The sequence below is a fragment of the Pelodiscus sinensis genome, chromosome 10 (assembly GCF_049634645.1).
Source record: "Pelodiscus sinensis isolate JC-2024 chromosome 10, ASM4963464v1, whole genome shotgun sequence".
NCBI lineage: Eukaryota > Metazoa > Chordata > Testudines > Trionychidae > Pelodiscus > Pelodiscus sinensis.
The window spans coordinates 27658286-27678590 of record NC_134720.1 but is presented as its reverse complement, the minus strand read 5'-3'; the positions used below and the strand labels follow the sequence as shown (position 1 = coordinate 27678590).

The window sequence follows — 20305 nt, the reverse complement described above, 5'->3', positions numbered from 1 at the left end:
TCCCCAACCTGACTCCAGAGCTAAGGATGTTAAATTGCAGTTACCTAGCTAATTGTATAGTCGACAGGACTACTCTGTAGAGCCGCAGCAAGAGGTAGCTCCAAGAGCCGGATTGAGCCAGGACTGAATAGCCCCAGCTCATGCCGGCTCCGGGAGCCACCCTCACTGCAGCTTTGCATTTTAAATGTAGTAAGAGCCACTGGGCTCTTACTACATTTAAAATGCAGAGGTTCAGTGTCCCAGACCAGCGCGAGGTGGCACTGCTTGGTCCCTGATCATGCTGAGGCGAGCAGCCCGTTCGCAGTGGACAGCTCTGTCCGCTGCAAACAGGGGCTGATGCCAGAGCAGCCTCTGTTCACAGCAGCCAGCCTTATCCGCAGTGAACAGAAGCTGCTTTGGCACCAGCCCCTATTTGTGGCAACCAGGGCTTCCTGGTTTGGCTGCCACGAACACAGCAGCAGCCTCTTCTCTCCCCCCCCCTACTGCCTATCACAGAGGCGGGGGAGGGGGGCCGACAGCACCCCGGAGATGGTGCTTGGGAAAACTGTCTTTTATGCCGGCTGTCCCCAGCTCCTGCTCCTGTCCCCGCCCCCTTGCTGATGCAGGGGGCAGGGGAGGCAAAGGCAGAGCAGGGGAATGGCATGTGTCAGAACTGCTTCAGTCCCTGCTCGCGCTGGTTCCCCACTATGCCTCTACCTCCCCTGCTCCCTGCCAAGACAGTGCTGGGGGGAACCCAGCACCGGCTCCTGCACCCTCACCCCTTGCTACCTCCCTCTGATAGAGGCAGCAATGGTAGGGGGGAAGCAACATATACTTATCGGATAGTCAACTAGTCACTTACATCTGCACCCAGAGCAATGATTTAAATGAAGAAAAACAAAAATTGAGTTAAGGACCCAAGCAACACTGGATAAATCTTCTAGTAATAAAATAAAATAAAATAAAATAAAATAAAATAAAATAAAATAAAATAAAATAAAATAAAATAAAATAAAATAAAATAATAATAGCAGCAAACAACAGCTAATGCAGGCTTCTCTAGACCTTGCATTTACACTCATGGACCATATTAAGATCCACGTGTTACTATGTTAGTATGGGAAGGAAAGGTTATTTAACAAAACTAAAGGGACTACAATTACTGAAGTATAGGACCTAATCCTGCAGATTCATACTCTTAAGGAGCCTGACCAAAACACATTGAAATCACTGGAAATATTTCTTCTAGACTTCAGAGAGCTCTAGCTCAAGCCTATAATGCTCATAGGTTTGCTGGAATTATTTCCAGGAGTAAGGCTTATTCACACGTTAAAGGAAGTGGCAATGCAAAGACAACACAGCTATATTTTCAGCAGAGATTTTTTCAGAGCTTTTTCTGCTCTATGAACAATGATTAAAATATATTTTGGCATGTCTAAATGTCTGACAGAACTCTTCACATGCATATATATTGCTTGAGTGGTCGTTTTCACAACAAATAGGTGAAATGGAAAGAACTACACACCCCATATATAGTCAATTCTTTACTTAAACAGGAGAAAGAAAATCTCCTACCCATAAGGTGCATAGAGTATCCTACTAGATTTTATGGTAATATGTCACTACATTGAAAATTACTGTGTCAGAACACAAATAAACTCTCATGCAATTATAGCTGCAAAATGCACTGCTTTTGAATGGAAGGCATTTAATAAAAAGATCACAACGTCCTGGATTAACTCAAAAAAAGGAAAGAATCCCTTTAAAATAGCTTACCATTTTGATAATTTGATATTTTAATTATACAAAAATGAATTTCCTTGTTTAAGTTTTGTATGTTCATCATTTGTATTTTGTTCCTACAGTTCTATATCTCTGATGCTATAAGCTCACAGCTGTGCTCGCATGCATTTCTGCACAGCTCCATGAACTGATTTTTTTATAAAAATAGTAATTTGAAGGCAGCTCTTAAGATAATTCTAGGTAATTGTCCATGTTTTGATTTCCCAGAGCTTAAAAATATTTATATTATATTCTTATTATAGCATATACTCATTTTAGATGCATCCTCACAGTAACTGAAGTGTCTAGAGCTCTATGCCTACTATAATGGAAGTCAGTGAAAGCCGGATGTAGCCACTGGTGGTAACTGGCTATGAATAGAGGGCCAGATGAAATTCTTCACTGTGCAAGCATACACACAGCAGCTAAGCAGTCGCTTAAGTCTAAGAGCTGCTCTTTGTTATTGTGTAAAAGGTGATTGCATACAATCTTCCCCCTTACCTACCTAATTCATTGGAAAGGCGTGAGTAGCTGTAGCAGGGGCTGAAGATCTGTCCCATTGTCTGAGAACAAAGGATGTATCAGCAGGGACCTGATTGTCCTTGAAAATTATGTGTGAGAATAAACACGTCTGAGCAATTAAAAACTTAATTATTAAAATCTCTTTGTATTCGGGAAAGCAGAGTGCTTCCTCTCTGGCATTTTAGTCAAGATACTTTGTGGACTGTAACAACATTCAGCTATTTTTAATAATTATTGATGGCTGTTTGATAGCAACTAATGTACTGTATCTGAACTTTGGGTTCTTTCCTGAATTCCCAGTGACAAGTGTTTGTAATTAGAACAGTAGGGCAGATTATTTTTCTTTTAGCTCTCAAATATTGTAACTGCTGTAAAGTCAAATGTAATTAACTACTGCACTTCCCTAGTCCCAACTCTCAGGAATGTGCAGTATGCTGCTCCCAGCCTTCTCACACATACACATGAACACACATCCATAGACACCCACCGTCCTAGTTCTACTGGCCTCCCAACTGCTTCCAGCTCAAAACTCTCCTTCAGATTCATCTTCAGCTCAGTGAAGTCAATGGGCATTGTGCTATTTGCTTCAAACAGAATAGAAGGCCTCTAATTTTTTAAATCTTCCAGAGACTCAATTCCACCCCACCCAACAGACCTCATTTCTGTGTCTCATACTGCTCATCTAGGGTGAAATCTGGTACCTCTAAATCACAGCACAGAATATGGAGCTACCGTGTGGACTGGAGACAGGCTATGGTGGCACTATACCACCTTGGCACCCACCTGACTCCAGGCTGCTCTGAGGGCTGGACTGGCCCCCGATACAGCATCCTGGGAGCCTGTCTTGTAATTAGGGATGTAAAGGGATAACTGGATCATGCCTCTGACATTGTTAGTGGCTCTGCAATTTAAAAAGGCAGTAGGAGCCCTCCTCCCCCCTCTCCACCTCGGTTCCCACTGCCTTTTAAATTTCAGAGCCACAGTGGGGTTTGGTCCCAGTGTGAGCCAGTACTGAGCAGGGCTGCCTGCCCGACTGGCTCCTACTAAGTTTAGGAGCTGGGCGGGCAGGCAGCCCAGCTGAGTACCTGCTCACACCGGGTCGGGAACCAAACCCTGCTGCAGCTCTGAGATTTAAAATGCATTAGGAGCCAGGAGGCAGGCTGCCCAGCTCATATTGCCTGTTAAATTGCAGAGCCGCAGCGGGGTTTGGTACAGCATGAGCCGGTACTGAGCAGGGTGGCCTTCCCCTATCAAGTAATCAAATAGTCGATAAAAATTCTATCGACTACTCGATTACTATAACCACCTAATTTTAACATCCCTAATTATGATGCTTGCTAAAGCTGCTGAAGTGTATGCATTATTCTCTAGATATTGAAATCTTAGCATTATACATTATACCTAGGGTTCAATGAGGAAAATAGTAACACTCTGCTACATAATTCAAATAATAGAAGATGTGTTAAGTATAACTGAAAATAGGTTACTGATGCAGATGTCTTTGGCATGTTTGTGACTTTTATAAAAAAAAATACAAGAAATTAACAAAGGGAAGCATGTGAAAAAGGGTTCCTACTCAACTAACAGAGCATGCAATTTAAGAACTGAAAATGTTTCATGTTATCGCCGTTGGTGACAAAATAGATGACTACCAGTCCTCACACTAATTCTGATGCATTAGAGTAATTACTTGGTTATTGTTCAGGTGTCTGAAAAAGAATGTTGCAGAATCTCTCTTACAACATGTTCTATGTTTTGAGGATTTAATTCTGCAAGCACTTACGAGAAATAGTGCTTACTATCCAGTAATTCAGGATTTATATGATAATATGGACAGTAATAAGCATTCCTTCTGATAGCAAATGTTTTTAAGAGCAGACCTTTAATTGCTTAAAGTCAGTAGGAAGTGTTTAGCCCCTTTCAGGGTTGGACCCTAAACAATATGGTTTGTTTCAACATATACATGTTTATATTAAGGGCTTGATCCTTCTCCCATTTAAGTCAATGAGAAAACTGTCACGGACTTAAATGGGAGCAGGATCAAGCCCTGTGTAAAATGAGGATATAGTTTGAATTCTTTTGCTTTACTATATATGGGAAGATGTAAAGCAGAAAATAGTTTTTCAAAATTGCATAGTAAATTTTTGCAAGTGGAACTAACACCTTTGCTGGAGGGAAAACCCCTTTTATGACAAACTGTCCTCCACTTTCACCCAATAGATGTAGCGCTATTTAAATCTAAAGCTCAATTTTTTTTTTGTTTTAGGCCTTTAGTTAACAGAAATTGATTTACAAGCACTGTTGTATGTGTTGCCAGTCACAAGCAAATACAAGAGAAGTGAAACCATGCATATAGTAGAGTTCTGAAACTATCAAGTAAACTTATAGCATAATCCAAATAAAAACTAAAATGTTCTCCGTTTCCTTGCCTAGAACGTAGAGATTTAAAAACTTGCTGTGTATTTGGAAGCATTATTTTCTGGTTCTGAAAAACTGCAGAATCTCAAGCATGGTAACAGATTTTAAATCCTTTCACTAGTTTATACACGATACTAAAGACATCTGAGTGTTTACATTGCTACTTATACATTATTCATGGAATACATTTACAAACTGCATGGAACAGCATAATTTATACAGAAACAGTCAAATACAAACTGTCCTGGAGTATGGCCCTCACTTAGGCCCCAACTGTTTGACTAAGATTTGAACATACAACCTGAAGCCCCAATTCTGCAAGCTGCTCTCCACTAGCAGGTCTCTGTACCTCTATGAAGTTCCAATGTATACAATGAGGCTCTCTGCAGCTGTAGGGGTTACTCGTGCAGAGCAGCTTGCAGGATTGAAGCTTCAGGTTGCACATTTAAGTCTTGTTGCTCTATCCAGGGCTCGAGTCTATTGCAAGGTGCTGGCAAAGAAAGCTGAGGGGGCACACCATCTTGCAACAGACACACAGCATCTGGTGCGACTGGCTCTAAATTCTCACTCATTGCTACCTGTGGATACTTCCCTTTTTGATGTGCTCTCTGATTTCCTGCTCCTGGTAACATTCCTCTCTCAGGCAATGCTTTTTCTATACAGGTATTTCTGATGGTTAAAAATTCACAGGTAAAAACGGAACTGAGCCTTTTACATAAGTCCAGACACACCTGAACAGCCATTCCTGTCACCAGTCATCCACCAAATGGACTGTTTTGTCCTGGAGCACCTTGCTCTGAGCAGAAGTTTATCAAGTTAAGTTAGAAAGAGGGTGCAAAACATTTTATGTTAGTTTAATGTTAAGAATTGCACTTTCTAGCTAAAAGCACAAAACCACATAGCAGACAATTTAGCTGATTAAAAATAATGGAGAACCCTGTCAACCACAATAAGCTTTGAATTAGGCCAGAAGATGCTTTGGATTAGGTCTACTGGATGCTTACCTTCCACAATTCCCACTGAAATTAATTGAAGCTGAGATTTCTCATCATCCCATAGGACAGCGTTTCTCAAAGTGTGGGACTGCTGGCTTCCCCAGGGTCCTTCGCGCCACTTCCAGGGATTCTGGAAGTGCACTCCCCTCCCACAGCTGCGGAGCGCGGCGCCGGTGGCTTCCCTGCAGCATAGTGACTGCAGGAGGGGTGAGTAAAGCGTGAGTGGGGCTTTTTTTATTTTAGCTTACCAACTTTGGTGGGGGGGAGTCACACAAATTCAATGAGTATTTTAGGGGGTCGCGGTATCAAAAAGTTTGAGAACCCCTGCCATAGGAGGTAGTCAGCTCCTAACAGGATCAGGCCCTTAATGTGTAGCATACCTGCAGATCTCACTTTTTTGAAATCAAGTTCCACCCAACATGCTCTAATTTCAAGTCAGCTGAGGAAGTATCTCTGTGTTGAAGGATTCTGTTGTGTTTTCCAATGAAGCAATATAAAAATCTCACTCAGCATCTGAAAGCATCACCCAATGTAAATGGTCACAACCTGCACTTTGATACAGACAACATCCCAGCTGGGAGGATCAATTGTTTTTGTGAAAAGACAATGTCTTGTAGGGAAATAAAGAGGCAATTTTAATATGCATCAACAGGGAACAGCTAAAATTATCATTTTTATCTACTGCATAACAGCAGTGCCTGCCCCGGGTTTTGGCACTCCTAATATTAGGATTTTGATCTGGGTAAGCTTTACATTAGCTAGTTTGTTTTAAAGCTCTAAGTAAATGGTTATTATTCCCCCTTGCCATGTACTGCAAATACTTACAGGGTGAAATACCAGCCTCAGTGAATTCAGTTTGATCATGATCTTTAACTGTAGTTTCTACAGGGTCTATGAATGACAGAGAAACAGTAGTGCCGTGTCACTTGGGCTACACTGCTTGTCAGTTTGCATTCTTGGACCTTTTCCTTCCCTGCCACCTCTGCAGTAGCCTCTTCCAACCACCTCTGCAGTAGCTTCTTCCTACTCTCCACAGACAGCTTTTAAATCTGCTGCTACAATGTCAGATATTTGGCCAGCTATAGAAACTTGGGACCGCACAACATTCTGCAACAGAAGATGCCTTGTGCACACTCTCAATCCTTAGTAGAAGGGTTTCTTGACTGAAATGGTCACAACCCTTGACTCTATTAATAGACTGGGTGCAGCCTTATGGCCCTACTCCTCATTCAAGAATGGCTTTTTGATGTGGCCTGTAGATCGCCATTTGAGGCAACAGTGGATTGAATTAGGTAGCACTCCCAGTCATGATGTAGGAGTACCGCCTGTCTGGCTCCCCTGGGATATTGGGGGATTATCTTCAGGCATCTGAAAGATGCAGTAAGACAGCCAACAATCAGAAAAAGCTAGTGGCTAGTTCTTGCCTCTAGTTAGTCAGTTGCATAGCAGACTGAATTATTCCATCCAAGTGATGCGCATCTGACAGACTGGCCTTTTGGGATGTGTGAGGTCCAGGGCAGACCTGTGTTTGAGGATGTAGCCAAGGGATGTCAATAAAGCATCATCTGGGGAGGCAAATGAATCAGTTGACCCACCCTTTCATTGTGCAAATGCAACACAGCTTACCCCTGCTTAACACCCAGAGAGTACAGCCTCATCATTTACACAACTGCAGCTACCGGAGGGCCCAATATGCCACACTGGATCATTGTCAGGCACAGGTAGTGAATCCTGGGGTCAGAATCACTAGTTGTGCTGGTCCCAGGAGATCAGCATAGCTGGCCCACAACTCAGCAGTGGATCATATACTGTACAATGGTTCAGGACAGGGAAGGAAGCTTCAGCTTCAAATTGCTATTGTCAAAAGTAGCAGCCCTTTGGGCTACACAGTCCACTTATAAGTAAAGAGAGTTTAATAGACAGAAAAGTTTCTTTTCTCCAATCCAAGAGCCACATGTGAATTTCTGATATCTTTTGATCCAATTAGTGAAAGTTAAGGATCTGAATCAAAAGGACAAAAGCAACAATATGTAAGTAATGCTAGACATCTGCTCCCTTGTTCCATATAAATTTCCCCAAATCCAGAACGACCTCATATCCCATTTATACTGGAAGAGCCAAGCATAAACATGCTTCTTCCCCAGGATTTTAAACTGGCCAAATTTATTTCAATTTAGTCCTAGCAATTACATATACAGTTTTGTAGAAGTATATAATATTTTACAATTTTATGAAATTTTCTATTTAGGCGTATGTGGTTTTTATATTAATTCAGTGCTCATTAAAATTCAGGGCTAACAGACATGGCATAAAGGTAGGTATTGTGCAAGCTCCCTCAACACACTGCAAATGCAGTGCAAATGCAACTGACGTTCATCTGTTACCTAACTTGAATGAGAGGATAAAACGTTGCGAAACTTGGGGCATAAAACACAAAAGGCATATGATGCTTAGCGGTTCTGGGGCATATCACAAATACAAAATTTAGCTCAAGTTCACTGAAAGTTTCCAATAAATCTTAGCCCAAATTCAGAACACTCTGGTGGTTAAACACTCCCACGTGTAAGAAATTTTACTATAAACTTTCTTAGCTGAGAATATATTGCTTCAATAACATCCAAAACGTGCTACCTAATTACAGTGCATATAGTGTATTTCCAAAGTAAATTGAAAGCAGCCAATATGGAGGAAAAAGGAAGAGAAATCTCAGGGTACTGAAACAAGATGGTGTATCTGGCAATAGGGTAGAAAAACAGTGCTTCTGTGTCCAACACAATAGTCAAATAGCTATCGTTTTTACCAGCACACATGACAACTGAATAATTATTCAGAGTATGCTGTAAAACATTTTTGTACTTTAACATGGAACTTAACCCTTTTATGACGATCAGTTTATACTTAGAGCCCTGTCCAGATTTTGATTCACAAAAATGATTTGCAGATATAAAGCAAAGGCCTACAGATCTGCAGAGGTCTAATTTACTATGGTTAAATTAAAACAATTTGGTCTTTTCAGAAACAATTATTTGACTGAAACAGAGTGGTTTTTCCCCCCTCAGATGCTCAGCCATCTAATAAAGATCTAAGTAAGATGCATGGGTAAAATTAATTGCTTGTGTAACTGCATTGGGTTTCAGAGATTAATTTAGTCTATTGTAACTATGCTACATAATACTTTACCTTAAAGCAAAGCACATGCATCATTTATAAGTCTGTATCCTTTGTGTTGTGTTGGTGTTATATTTGGGTTCTGTGTTTAAATAGCTTTTGAGTCACTTTCAACTGCCCTTCAGTGGAAACAATGGACAAAGAAAGAGACAAATAAACCAAAGTAGTTAGTCAAAACTCATTGGAACCATTGGGGCTTTTCTGCAGCACTATTTGCAGGACATTAAACTGCATCATGAGTGACTGTGTCAACACCTCCTTGAAGAAGCTTCAATAAGTTAACTTTTTATTATTCAAAAGAAAATGCATTCAGCTGGAACTGGCTGCCTCTGCTTTCACTGCTTAGCTTTAAATAGTTTTTATATATTTTTAAGGGGAAATGGAGAGGCTCAACATGAACCAGTTTCAAATTGCCTTTTCATTATTTTTTCATTTAGAATTAGATTGTGCTCAGCCTCTATATGGGTTGGGGGGCCAATCTGCTAAGCAGTTAGGCAGTCTCTATGCTTCCCAACACAAACAATACAGCAGTCGAGTATCTTTGATTGGCAGGTGTAGGAATTTGTCAATGAGTGTCACAGAGTCTTTGGCCTTTTACTTTTCTTCTATCAGCTTCAATGATGGCAAATCACAGCAGCTACATTTCAAACAATGGCAATCTCTTAAGAGCAAGATTGTTCTCATGTTGAGCACTTAGTGTAGTAGTCCACTTAAGTAAACTGAACTACTTGTGGAAGCAAGTGTTTTCCCAGAAAAAGGGCCTGCCATCTCTAGCCCTAAACGTTCTATTTTTTACATCTCTGAAGGCTGCTTATAGCTGGTGACAACGTGAAAAATCCACCTAAGCCTCTAGTGTTGTACTTTATGTGATTTTGTTGGACAAACAGATGGCCACACCAAAATACTGGAGGATTTTTAAAGAGAGCCAATGTTAAGCTTTTTTAATCTTGAAGAGTTCGTGCTCAATTTATTCAAAATTTCCAGAATTAATACATTGTCAGTGAAACTCTGCTTCTAAACTCTGAAATGATAAGGATTTATCCTCTTTTGTTGGAGATGGGAGATAGAAAAAGAAATAAAAAGTGGCCATATAAAATGAAACCCTGCTTTTACCCTTATCTGCAGAAGCTACTATCCCTCTGCAATATAACACAACAGCACCAGCAGGTCTAGAGCCTAGTCCTACCTCCAAAAATCCATAGAGCGCTACTGCTTGAATTAGGAGAAAACTTCAATTAGCTGTAGAGAATCCTTATGTCCTATCCAAGTAGCCATCTAGGGAGAACAATATGTTCACTCACACACATCTACCTTTCATTTCATCAGGAGGCATATCATATAATACATCTCATACTTTAAAAGTGTGCCAGCAAGTATTTTTATTTTGGCTTCCAGGTACTTATAAAAAAATCTAAATAAAATATAATCTCACAATGGTTTATATTACAGATATGATAGACCACTAAAATCCATTTTTTTTACTTTGGGATCTGAGTTTCTCCCACATATGTTTGAGTGTAAGATTTTTCATTTGACTTAGCTGACAGATTTGCAAACCCCAAGAGAGTCAGCCACTGAAGCAGGTGTATTAACGGGAAAATCACAAGAAACATTTCTTTCCTTTTTGTAGCAGAGAGGGGCGAGGCACCACTGCAGTCCGAGAATTCCTTTAAGCAGACAGAACTTTTTCTGGCTAGCTAAATGAATAGACAAGTTTCAGAGGGGTAGCCAAGTTAGTCTGTAATAAGAAAAACTTAAAACACAACAAACAGTTTAATAGCACTTTAAAGACTAACAAAACATGTAGATGATATCATGAGCTTTCGTGGAAACAACCCACGAAAGCTCATGATACCATCTACATATTTTGTTAGTCTTTAAAGTGCTACCAGACTATTCATTGTGTTTTAAGTTTTTCCTGAGTAGACAAGGACAGGTTGCAGGTAAGATTCGGAGGAAACTACATAAATTCTGAAGGTTGGTCAAGTGACTTTGCCTCCTAGGAACTCCATGAAGCATGTTAGACTTCCTTGAGCTAACATGACAGCAATTTACTTTGTCATCGTTCCCGGCATGGGGCTGTGAGTTCACAACATATTTGAGCCCTAAGCTGAGAATCAAATTCTGATCTAATTTACATCGGTGCAGCTCCACTACAGTAAAACTGAGATTGTGTAAAGGTAGAATCAGACCCTTTGTGCTTTATTGGCAGAAAAGGGCTAAACTTCATGAAGTAAGTTATCAAAGTTAATTAACAGTTCAGAGATATTGCATAATGTGGGGAGAAAAAGAGAACCTGGGCTGAAGAACTATGGAAACCAGACAGATATTTCTGATTTCCAGTAATGAATTACTTCACTTAGTTAATAATTAACATTCTGATTATCAGGATTAAATACTATTAATCAAAGAGACAGAAATCACAAATCTGCTTCAGAGTGCAGTGTACCAACAACTTTTATTTTTATATCTGACACTTTATTCCCTTAATTATGAAGTTTTGACTAGTTCACTAAAGCCAAAATCCACCCTGAACTCTGTTCCCCAGAGATTTGGGCCAGTGCTGTTCTGCTGAGCAAGGGAGAAATGAGAGTTTGATGGGGGATACACATAAGAAATATGCACACTCTGCCTTGCTCAGCTATATGTAGGCTTCCTGCATGGCAGCTGCTGCTGTACAAATCCTCCAGTCCTCCCACTCAGGATGTGGTTATGCCATGGAACCTGCTCCAGACAAAGGAAGAGGCTCCACCCTGCAAGTCAGATGATACTCCACAGCCCTGGGAGACAAATTACTCTCATCTTTAGTTACCCCAATGCATTTGCTCAGCTCATATAGACTCAGGGGATTTTAGCCAAAGCAAACTGTTATGAGCTCTGTCTCAGACAATTATATGAGACAATTAACATAAATAAAAAAGATTAAATGTTTATTTAAATAAAGACAGAAGAAAGAGAAACATTTGGCAAGAGGAAATGGAATTGAGGAAGCATAAAAATTCCATATAAAAAGCTGGTTCCCCCCAGCACCATCTTAGCAGTGCCACCTGCCCCCGCCCTGCTGCCTCTACCAGAGGCAACCCTGGGGGGGGAGAGGGAAGAAGGTGGAGGGGAGGAGATGCTGCAAAGCAGCCTCTGCCTGCAGTTGGCCGAGGTTGGCTGCAGTCAGAGCCTGCTCCGGCAGCAACCCCTCGTCACAGTGGCTTGGACTGGAGCTGCTGCCGGAGCAGCCCCTGCCTGCAGACAGCCTGGGCCACCATGAACAGGAGCTGCTGGACCCAGCGGAATCCGGTACCAAGTATTCCTGGCTCATGCAGGCTCAGGACTGCTGCGCCTCTGCATTTTAATTGCAGTAAGAACACTTACTACATTTAAAATGCAGAGGTGCATCAGTCCTGGAGCGAGGCTCCCCTTATTGACTGATTGTGTAGTTGATACAAATTGTGTTGACTACATGATTAGCAAAATACCCATTCCTTAACATTCTTAATCATATGTATGGCCCTACCAAATGCATGGTACATTCTGGTCAATTTCATGCTACCTTTTTTCGGCACTGCAGCTAGTGGTGGGGTTGCCTTCAGAGCTCTGAAATTAAGATAGCAAAGATGAACCAGACACAGTGTATTGGGTATATTTTATGGATTTATAAATAAAAACTGGTTTAAAGTAAGGATAGTAACTAGCGGTTAATTTACTGGTCAAGCAGCCAATGGAATTTCCATTGACTACTCAACTAGTCGATAGGCACTTCCGCATTCCTGCTTTGAAATGTACACGAGCCCCTACTGGGGCTCGTGTACATTTCAAAGCAGGAACGTGGAACTCTGCATAAGGCTAGGGCCAGCGGGAAGTCGAGACAGCATTTCAAAGGACCAGCACCGCACGCCTGATCCCAGGATCAGCTGTGCAGCACTGCCGCTTTGAAGTACCTCTTCTCCCCCCCCCCCTTTGCCTCCGCTACCTGACAGAGGCAATAAGGTTGGAAGAAAAGACTAGTTGACTATCCGATAAGCATTTGCTTATCAGATAACTAGTTGTTAACATCCTTAGTTTAAAGTAGGGATGTCGATGTGTAGTAGAGCACACGAGTAATCAATAAAATCTAGACTTAGCAGTTAATCTTGTCAAATACATGCACTCCCCCATCCCCGTATCAGAGGCAGCAGGGTAGGAGGGGGAGTGGAAGTCGGTGCCATGGGGAGCCCACTTTCAAGCCAGCTCCCCGCGCATATCAATTCACATGAGCCGCTCCCCTCCCAGCCACTGTGCTGCCTATCAAAGGCTGCAGTGGGGGAAAGGAGGAGGGAGCGGATACATGGCTTTTAAGTCAGTTCTCCTCACATGTTGGCTCCCTATCAGGCAGCAGCAGGAAGGGCAGAGGAGGCTGAGGGATACTGAATAATCATGTAACCAACAATATTTTGTGCAGTTACATGAGTATTAAATTAATCACTATCTCATATCCCCAGTTTAAAGTTTTTCTATTAATTTATAGAATCATAATTAGAATTGGAAGGGACCTCAAGAGGTCATCAAGTCCAGTCCCTTGCATTCATAGTAGGATCAAGCACTATCTAGATCATCTCTAACAAGTGTAAGTCTAACCTGCTCCATCTCAATGATAGAGATTCCACAATCTCCCTAGGCAATTCTAAAATTTGGAGGAGTTGGAGTAATTTTGTTCTTGTCAAAACCGTAAATACCTAATTCTGAAAAAGACAGCATTATAACTAGTTTTCAAAGATGCCAGATGAATAAAGAGGTATTTAACAGCAACAGTGTATGTTAATTGCCTATATTTTACTTCAAAATGGGTGTGTGTCTCCCACTGAATTCAGGAATGATGTAAACTGAAATCTACATAACTCCACACTAGGAAAAACTCATGTAAGCAGCTTTGTGATATCTAGATGCTTCCACCCAGAATCACACATAAAATTGAATAGAATAAAACATGTCATAAAAAGAATTATTGGTAGCTGTTAGACAAAGTGTTTTATTTTGCAAATGCAGAACAGTAAGTAGACCTTCGCTGAGTGTAGGGATCCTATTAAGTCAATAGTTACTTCACAGTCAATTTCATTTGCAAAGATAAGAAATTTATGTAACATTTTTTATAAATTTTGTAGTAAATTTGCACTGGGTGCTGAGAATTCAGTATTTTGTAGGTTTCAGCTGATGTTTTTATTCCATACTGATTTATTTACAACTATAAATATCTATTTAGTAGAGTTGCTACAGTCAAAACGACTCCGGCTACATCTAGATTGCAGAGTTTTATTGGAAAAAGATACACGGTTTGCAATTTGTATATCTTTTTCCATTTTTTTTGGAAAAGTCTTTTCTGAAATTTGGCCCACCTACATGGGGCCAAATTTCAGAAAAACCTCCTCTTTTGGGACATCCCTTATTCCTCTCACCTAGAGGAAGACAGGAATGCCGAAACAACAAGCGAACTTTTTTGGAAACTGTTCCAAAAAAGTGGACGCCTTCCCTGGACACGGCAGAGCTTTTCCAGGATAAAAACTCTGCAATCTAGAGATAGCCTTCGTCTGCAGTAGATAAAGCACATGAGAAACAGTCCAGCGGACTGTATGTTAAAACAGGTCATCTAATTGGGCACTTGCAATTTTGTGTGCATACACACACACATATTTAAATACCTACATGTACTATAATTAAATGAGGCCCCTCTATATTCAAGGTCTGCTTTGAATCTTACCCTCCAAGCCTTATTCAGATAAGTAGATCTACCAAAGTCAAAGAAACTAGTTGTGGAAATATATGGGATAGAATTACTTGTGTGATTAAAGCCCATAGCTATCCAAAAATCAGTCACATTTTTTAAAGCCATACTTCATTGCTGTAAAATTAGCAGAAGCTTGTAATGAATCTCTGATGCCTTTCTTCTTCATTTCATATTGAAAAAATGCTGCTGCTTAAGGAAGTAAATATAATTTCCCTTGTTTTAAGTTTCTCATTTAATTTAAAAAAAAATCTTAATTCTATATTTAACACACAATCCAGTGGCAGTAAAAACTACATTGCCAGACAATTGCACTTGTATTCCTCCTTTAATGAGAAGAAAGCGGATTGTGGACAAACATTGTTCTTTTGGGGTCTTTCATATTGCAATGCACATCAAACAATAACATGGGTTTAGTCTCGTGTGTGTGTGTGCGTGCGCGCACGCTCCTGAACCCTCATGTTCCACACAGTGATGTATTTTACTTAAAGTACTGAATAAATGCATTTTAGAAAAAAAATGAAAAAAGTTATCTAAATATGATACGAATTTTGAAGGGAACTTTTCAGGTAATATAAATGAAAAGATTTCACTATCTACCAGTTTGTTTTCTTTTGCTTTCTTTCACACACATACACCTCGTAGGCATCATCACAATTATATCAGTTAAAAATCATAAATAAGTGTGGGAAATATTCCCCAATTCTGGTTTGCAAGGTACAAACAGCATAACTTGGTGGGCCACTCACACTCAGCAACACCTCCAGCTTGTTCCCAGGTCTAAGGCACAAATCCAGGTTGTGAATTAGCTGAGAGGCAAAAGACACAGGCATGCAATGCTGTGGTGCTTCTTCCTATTTCTTCCATTCAGGAGGCACTGTAAGCAGCATGTGTGAGGCTCTGTTTAACTGCTTCTGCTTTTCCCTCCACATACCCACTCCCAGGAAAACTGAAGAGGAAGCAACCTACATGTATGGCTGGGAGAAACAGCTAGTGAGTGAGATTTTAAAAAAAAATTAATGGAGATTGCCTATCTCCTAGAACTGGAAGGGACCTTGAAAGGTCATTGAGTCCAGACCCCTGCCCTCACAGCAGGACCAAGTACCATCCCTGATGAATTTTTGCCCCAAATGGCCTCCACAAGGATTGAACTCACAACCCTGGGTTTAGCGGGCCTATGCTCAAACCACTGAGCTATCCCTCCCCCTAAAACTGGAAGGGACCTTGAAAGGTCATTAACTCCAATCCCCTGCCTTCACAGCAGGGCGAAGTACCATTCCTGACAGATTTTTGCCCCAGATCCCTAAATGGCTTCCTGAAGGATTGAACTCACAACCCTGGGTTTAGCAGGCCAATGCTCAAACCACTGAACTATCCCTCCTCTTGTCTGAGCAAGAGAAGGTGTGAGAGAAACTTGAGAGGAGGCAGATGGTTAAGAGGGTAGGTACTGGACTGAGTTAAGAGACCCAGAAATGGAGCACACTAGAAAATGCAGGGAGCTAGGTCTCATTCCACTTGGTATGAGCTGGTAGGAAATGCAACAAGGGTCTACTTGTTTAAGCCTCTGTTAAGTTTGTGGCTATGAAGACCTGGGGAATCACAAAGCTGGGGAAATTACAGAGAAAATAGTGATGGGGGACAGAAAACAAAAGGAGGGAAGGACTGATAGGACAGAGAAGACCAGAATGGGAAGGAGTGACAGGCATGGATAAGTGAAAGACTGAAACAATGTGCCAGTCAGCAAAACAGGAGAAAAGTGAGGGAGAAAGCAAGGTGCTGGATGGAGAAGAGAGCAAGAAATTGCTACAGAAAATAATGAGAATGGGAAAGAATGCCTATGGGCCAGTGCATGCAACCTTCACTCACCACAAATAGGTCAGCACTTTTTAAATGGTTCCACTGATTTCAGTGGGACTATTTGAGAAGAACAATTCTATTTGTGATGAGGCTATGGCAATCTGGTCTAGGGTATTGAACATAACTTGCTTGCTTGGGGAAAATCAGAAATACAGACTGGCAACTTACTGTGTATAATGGGAGGAATAGAGACAGCGAGTGAAATCCTGGCCTTACTAAAGTATTAGCAAGGTTCCTGTTGATGTCAGTCAAAAACTTCCAGGACTAGGATTTCACCCAGTTTGCTTAAATGTAGCTAAAAATGTCCCAGATGGGATTGTGTAACTTTAGTTAGGGCTCTCGAAAGAAAGGTAGAATTCTAAACCTAAGGGACGTTGTTTGGACTTCCTTCCTTCCATCTGACCCTGACTTAAAAGCTGTTCCAGAGTTTGGATGTTTTCCCCAGGCTGTTATTCAATAGCCCTAGTCACTCACCAACATCCATTAGCTATCTCTGTTCCTTACCTTCAGTAGATAGGAGACGGCTTCCTCTTGCTCTGGCAAAGATCCAGCAGTCACCCATTACTCATGTCTTGAATGTTTGCAATATTATCAGTTGCAAAGGATGCCAAGACAGCAGCTTTTCCTTGGCCAGCAAAAAATGGAAGCAGCAACAGCAGAAGCCAGTGCAGACTCTGGGGAGGCAGCTCCTTGCACAATGCTAGCCAAAGCATTCTTGATTACTATCCATACAGAGAACAGCTATTTGTATGTTTACAAATAATGAATTACAAGGACTTGTGCTATTGCCTTTTATAGTCAAAAGGCATTATTTCCCTCTGATACAATTTGAACTCTGCATTCGGATATGCATTCTGTCAGGCTCTAGCCAAAATTGAGCTCTATATCTGCACATATTTTAGCTTGCTTAGTAACAAACCCAGCCCAATGTTCTTAAGGAGCCTTGTAGAAAATGTGTAATAAGATATGTCTGCATAAGGAAAAACATTGATAAAAATTAAATCTAAAATGTGATCTCCATTTAAGAAGCTGTTACAAGTTTTAAAAACTGACTTCCTATTGAATTTAAAAAGGAAATAGACCAACAGAAACTGAAGAAGAAATGAGCTGTGGCAAACAAATCTATTAAATTCTATTGGTTAATTTAAAAATTCTCTAGTAAGGATGTAATTTGCAGTTAAATTCTACAAGACTTCTTAATATGGAATTTTCCTTTTGTTTAACTGGCAGGCTCCGGATTTTAATAGCCAGCAATAATCCATTAATTTACGTTAAGATTTATCATTAGGCTTCTAAATAACTGGGCTGATTTTCAGAAAATTGATATATATAGATATTCAAAAATGTATTGCTGGGGGTGGATGAATGAAAATTAGCAGGGTAATGTAAACTCCAGACTGCATTAACTCCAAGGAGGCATACTTTCAATGTTTACATTATCCTGCTTATTCATGAAATTGCAATATTATTCTAATTTTAATTTTCCCTATTAACAACTACAAGCTTTAGCATGATGCTGAAAACAGTGATTTGGAGCATTTCCCTTTAGAGAGCAAACACTCCAATGAACTGGAAGATGATACTGGATTCCAATGGTTAAATAGCACGCAAATGAGATTCTTTGCATCAAGACTATGGAACTTAGCTGATTTGAGAAACTCTTTGTTGAGCCAAGGGAGTATGTTCTGTCATGTGGCACACAACCACAACACTATTCAATGACAGCACAGCTTAAACTTCCGATCAAGGTAACTATATTAATTCAGTTAGTAAGACACAAAAAAGTAAAATAACATTTGTGATAGAAAATAATTATCTTGTAATACAGATTGCATAAAATGGGGTGCTTAAACAGATATTTTTTATGCGCTGGGGATGATGGCATAGGTCATAAATGGCAGAGCCATGAATCATTTACGCGTGGTCATCCCTAACACACAGAAATAACTTTGTTTATTTCTTCACCCGTGTTATATTTATACTCCTGACAGCTCTGATTTACCTAGGTTATTTGTTGTTGCTGATTTTAGTGGAAACATACATTAGGTATATTTGATTTTCCAAAGCAATTAACTTTAAATTTGATTAGGGAGGCTCTTCCATGTAGGTGTATGAATAAACAACAATAGGATTTTGTGTGCACAGAGACTGAGTAAAACACCTAAGCATCTAATTTTAAGTGTGGGAGTAGACTTATTGAAGTCAATAGAACTGCTCCCAGGCTTAAAGTTAGGCATGTTTTTAGGCACCTTGCAGAGTCTTGATTGGACTAAGCTCAGGAGAGTAATTGTCTCTGGTGCAGGAACAGCATCAGCAAGTTTCCCCCTCACTCCACTAGTCTCTATGCCCAATTCAGTCTTTGGCCTCTTTGCTGAGACTGCATGCAGAGGTGCCCTTTGAGGCCAATTAAAGTTATGGGTTACTTTGTTCTCAGATAGAACCGGACTGAGCTATGAATTCATTGCACACAGTACCCAGCTATAAGACAATGTCAACTTTCAGTCAAAAGCAACTTAGGCCAGGTTTGTGCTGGTGACCTTAGAGCTAAATCAAAATATGGCCAAGTCTCTCTTACAAGCATACACACAAGGGTTTGTCTTTCTTTTGTACATTAAAACATTATCAGTTCCTAGATGTACTTTATTTTGACCACCTCTATGAACTTTTCACCAGATCTTTGTACATTTACCCTGAGTTACTGATCAGGGCGACTCACATTTTTCATAGCACTGACTGCATCTTAAAGAGACAGTCAATATGACAATCTCCTCTCCCGTTACATCCCTGAGGCAACCACATCATTGGATCACATGGAATACAAAATGTTTAGCACACATACATGCATCTCATTAATGTAATGTCCTGCATTTCATCCTGCTCATTCACCCCCCCCCCAAAAAACCAGGAAAAAATGTTGTTGAAGGAAAAAAAAGGGGGGGGGTAGTCATTTAAAAAAAAAACAGACACACTTGGGGGGGGGAGGGGGGACTGGCCAGGAAGGGAGCGGTGCTGGCTTGGGGAGAGAGAACAGGGCTGGCCAGGGGAGATGGGAGGGCCAACGGGATGCAGGGCTGGTTGTGGGGTGGGAGGAGGCGGGCGGGCGGAACGGGGCTGGCCGCAGGATATTTGGGGAGGGAGGACCGGCTGGGAGGAAGCGGGGCTGGCCATCAGTAAGGGGGGGCAGGAAGCACAGCTGGGGGGGATCGGGGGCCGTGGGACTGGCCAGGAGGAAGGGGGACGGGAAGCGGAGCTGGGGGAGGGGGGTGTAGCGGCGCTGGCCTGGGGAGATCAGAAAGAGAAACGGTATGGCGGGAAGCAGAGCTGGGGAAGGTGCAGGGGGGCTGGCCGGGGAAGTGAGGGAGAACCGGCCGGCCGGGAAGGGGGGGGGGTGAGCAAATTGGCCGGTGCGAAGCTGGACTGACCTGGGCACTTGCTGCCTGTCCCGCCCAGGCTCCTGGCAATGCACGAGTGAGGAGGAGGCTTCCCCTCCTCACACTCAACCAACTGAGGGCTCCCGGCTGCAATCGCGGCCCTGCTGCCCAGCTGGGACTTTCAGCTGCTCCCCCGCCCACCTGGCTTCTGGTGCGCAGCCAGAAAAATCAGAAAATACCGGACATTGCACCTGTCCGGTATTTTCTGATTTTTTATTTTTTTATTTTTTTATATTTTAACAGCGTGCAAATACCGGACTGTCTGGTACAATACTGATACCTGGATACCCTACCCAGGGTAACTCCTGTTTCCTATTCTATTATGTAGCAATTGCCTCTATTAGAGATGGTGAGTGTGGATCCTTGTTTACAGCCCTCAAGTCTTTGTTGCAGTAAGAAGCCCG

General features: G+C 41.4%; 1 protein-coding gene across 12 annotated transcripts in view; it reads right to left on the bottom strand.

Annotated features, from left to right (window-relative positions):
- MBNL1 (muscleblind like splicing regulator 1) overlaps positions 1-20305 on the bottom strand; it is a 205126-nt gene that overhangs the window by 99193 nt on the left and 85628 nt on the right. Inside the window, exon 1 of one of the 12 annotated variants that reach the window (XM_025181166.2) lies at positions 16975-19358. The exons of the other annotated variants lie outside the window; for them this stretch is intronic. The gene's annotated coding sequence lies outside the window, so the exon portion shown is untranslated. Of the gene's footprint in view, positions 1-16974; positions 19359-20305 lie in introns of those variants that run through there. 12 annotated transcript variants of the gene reach the window in all.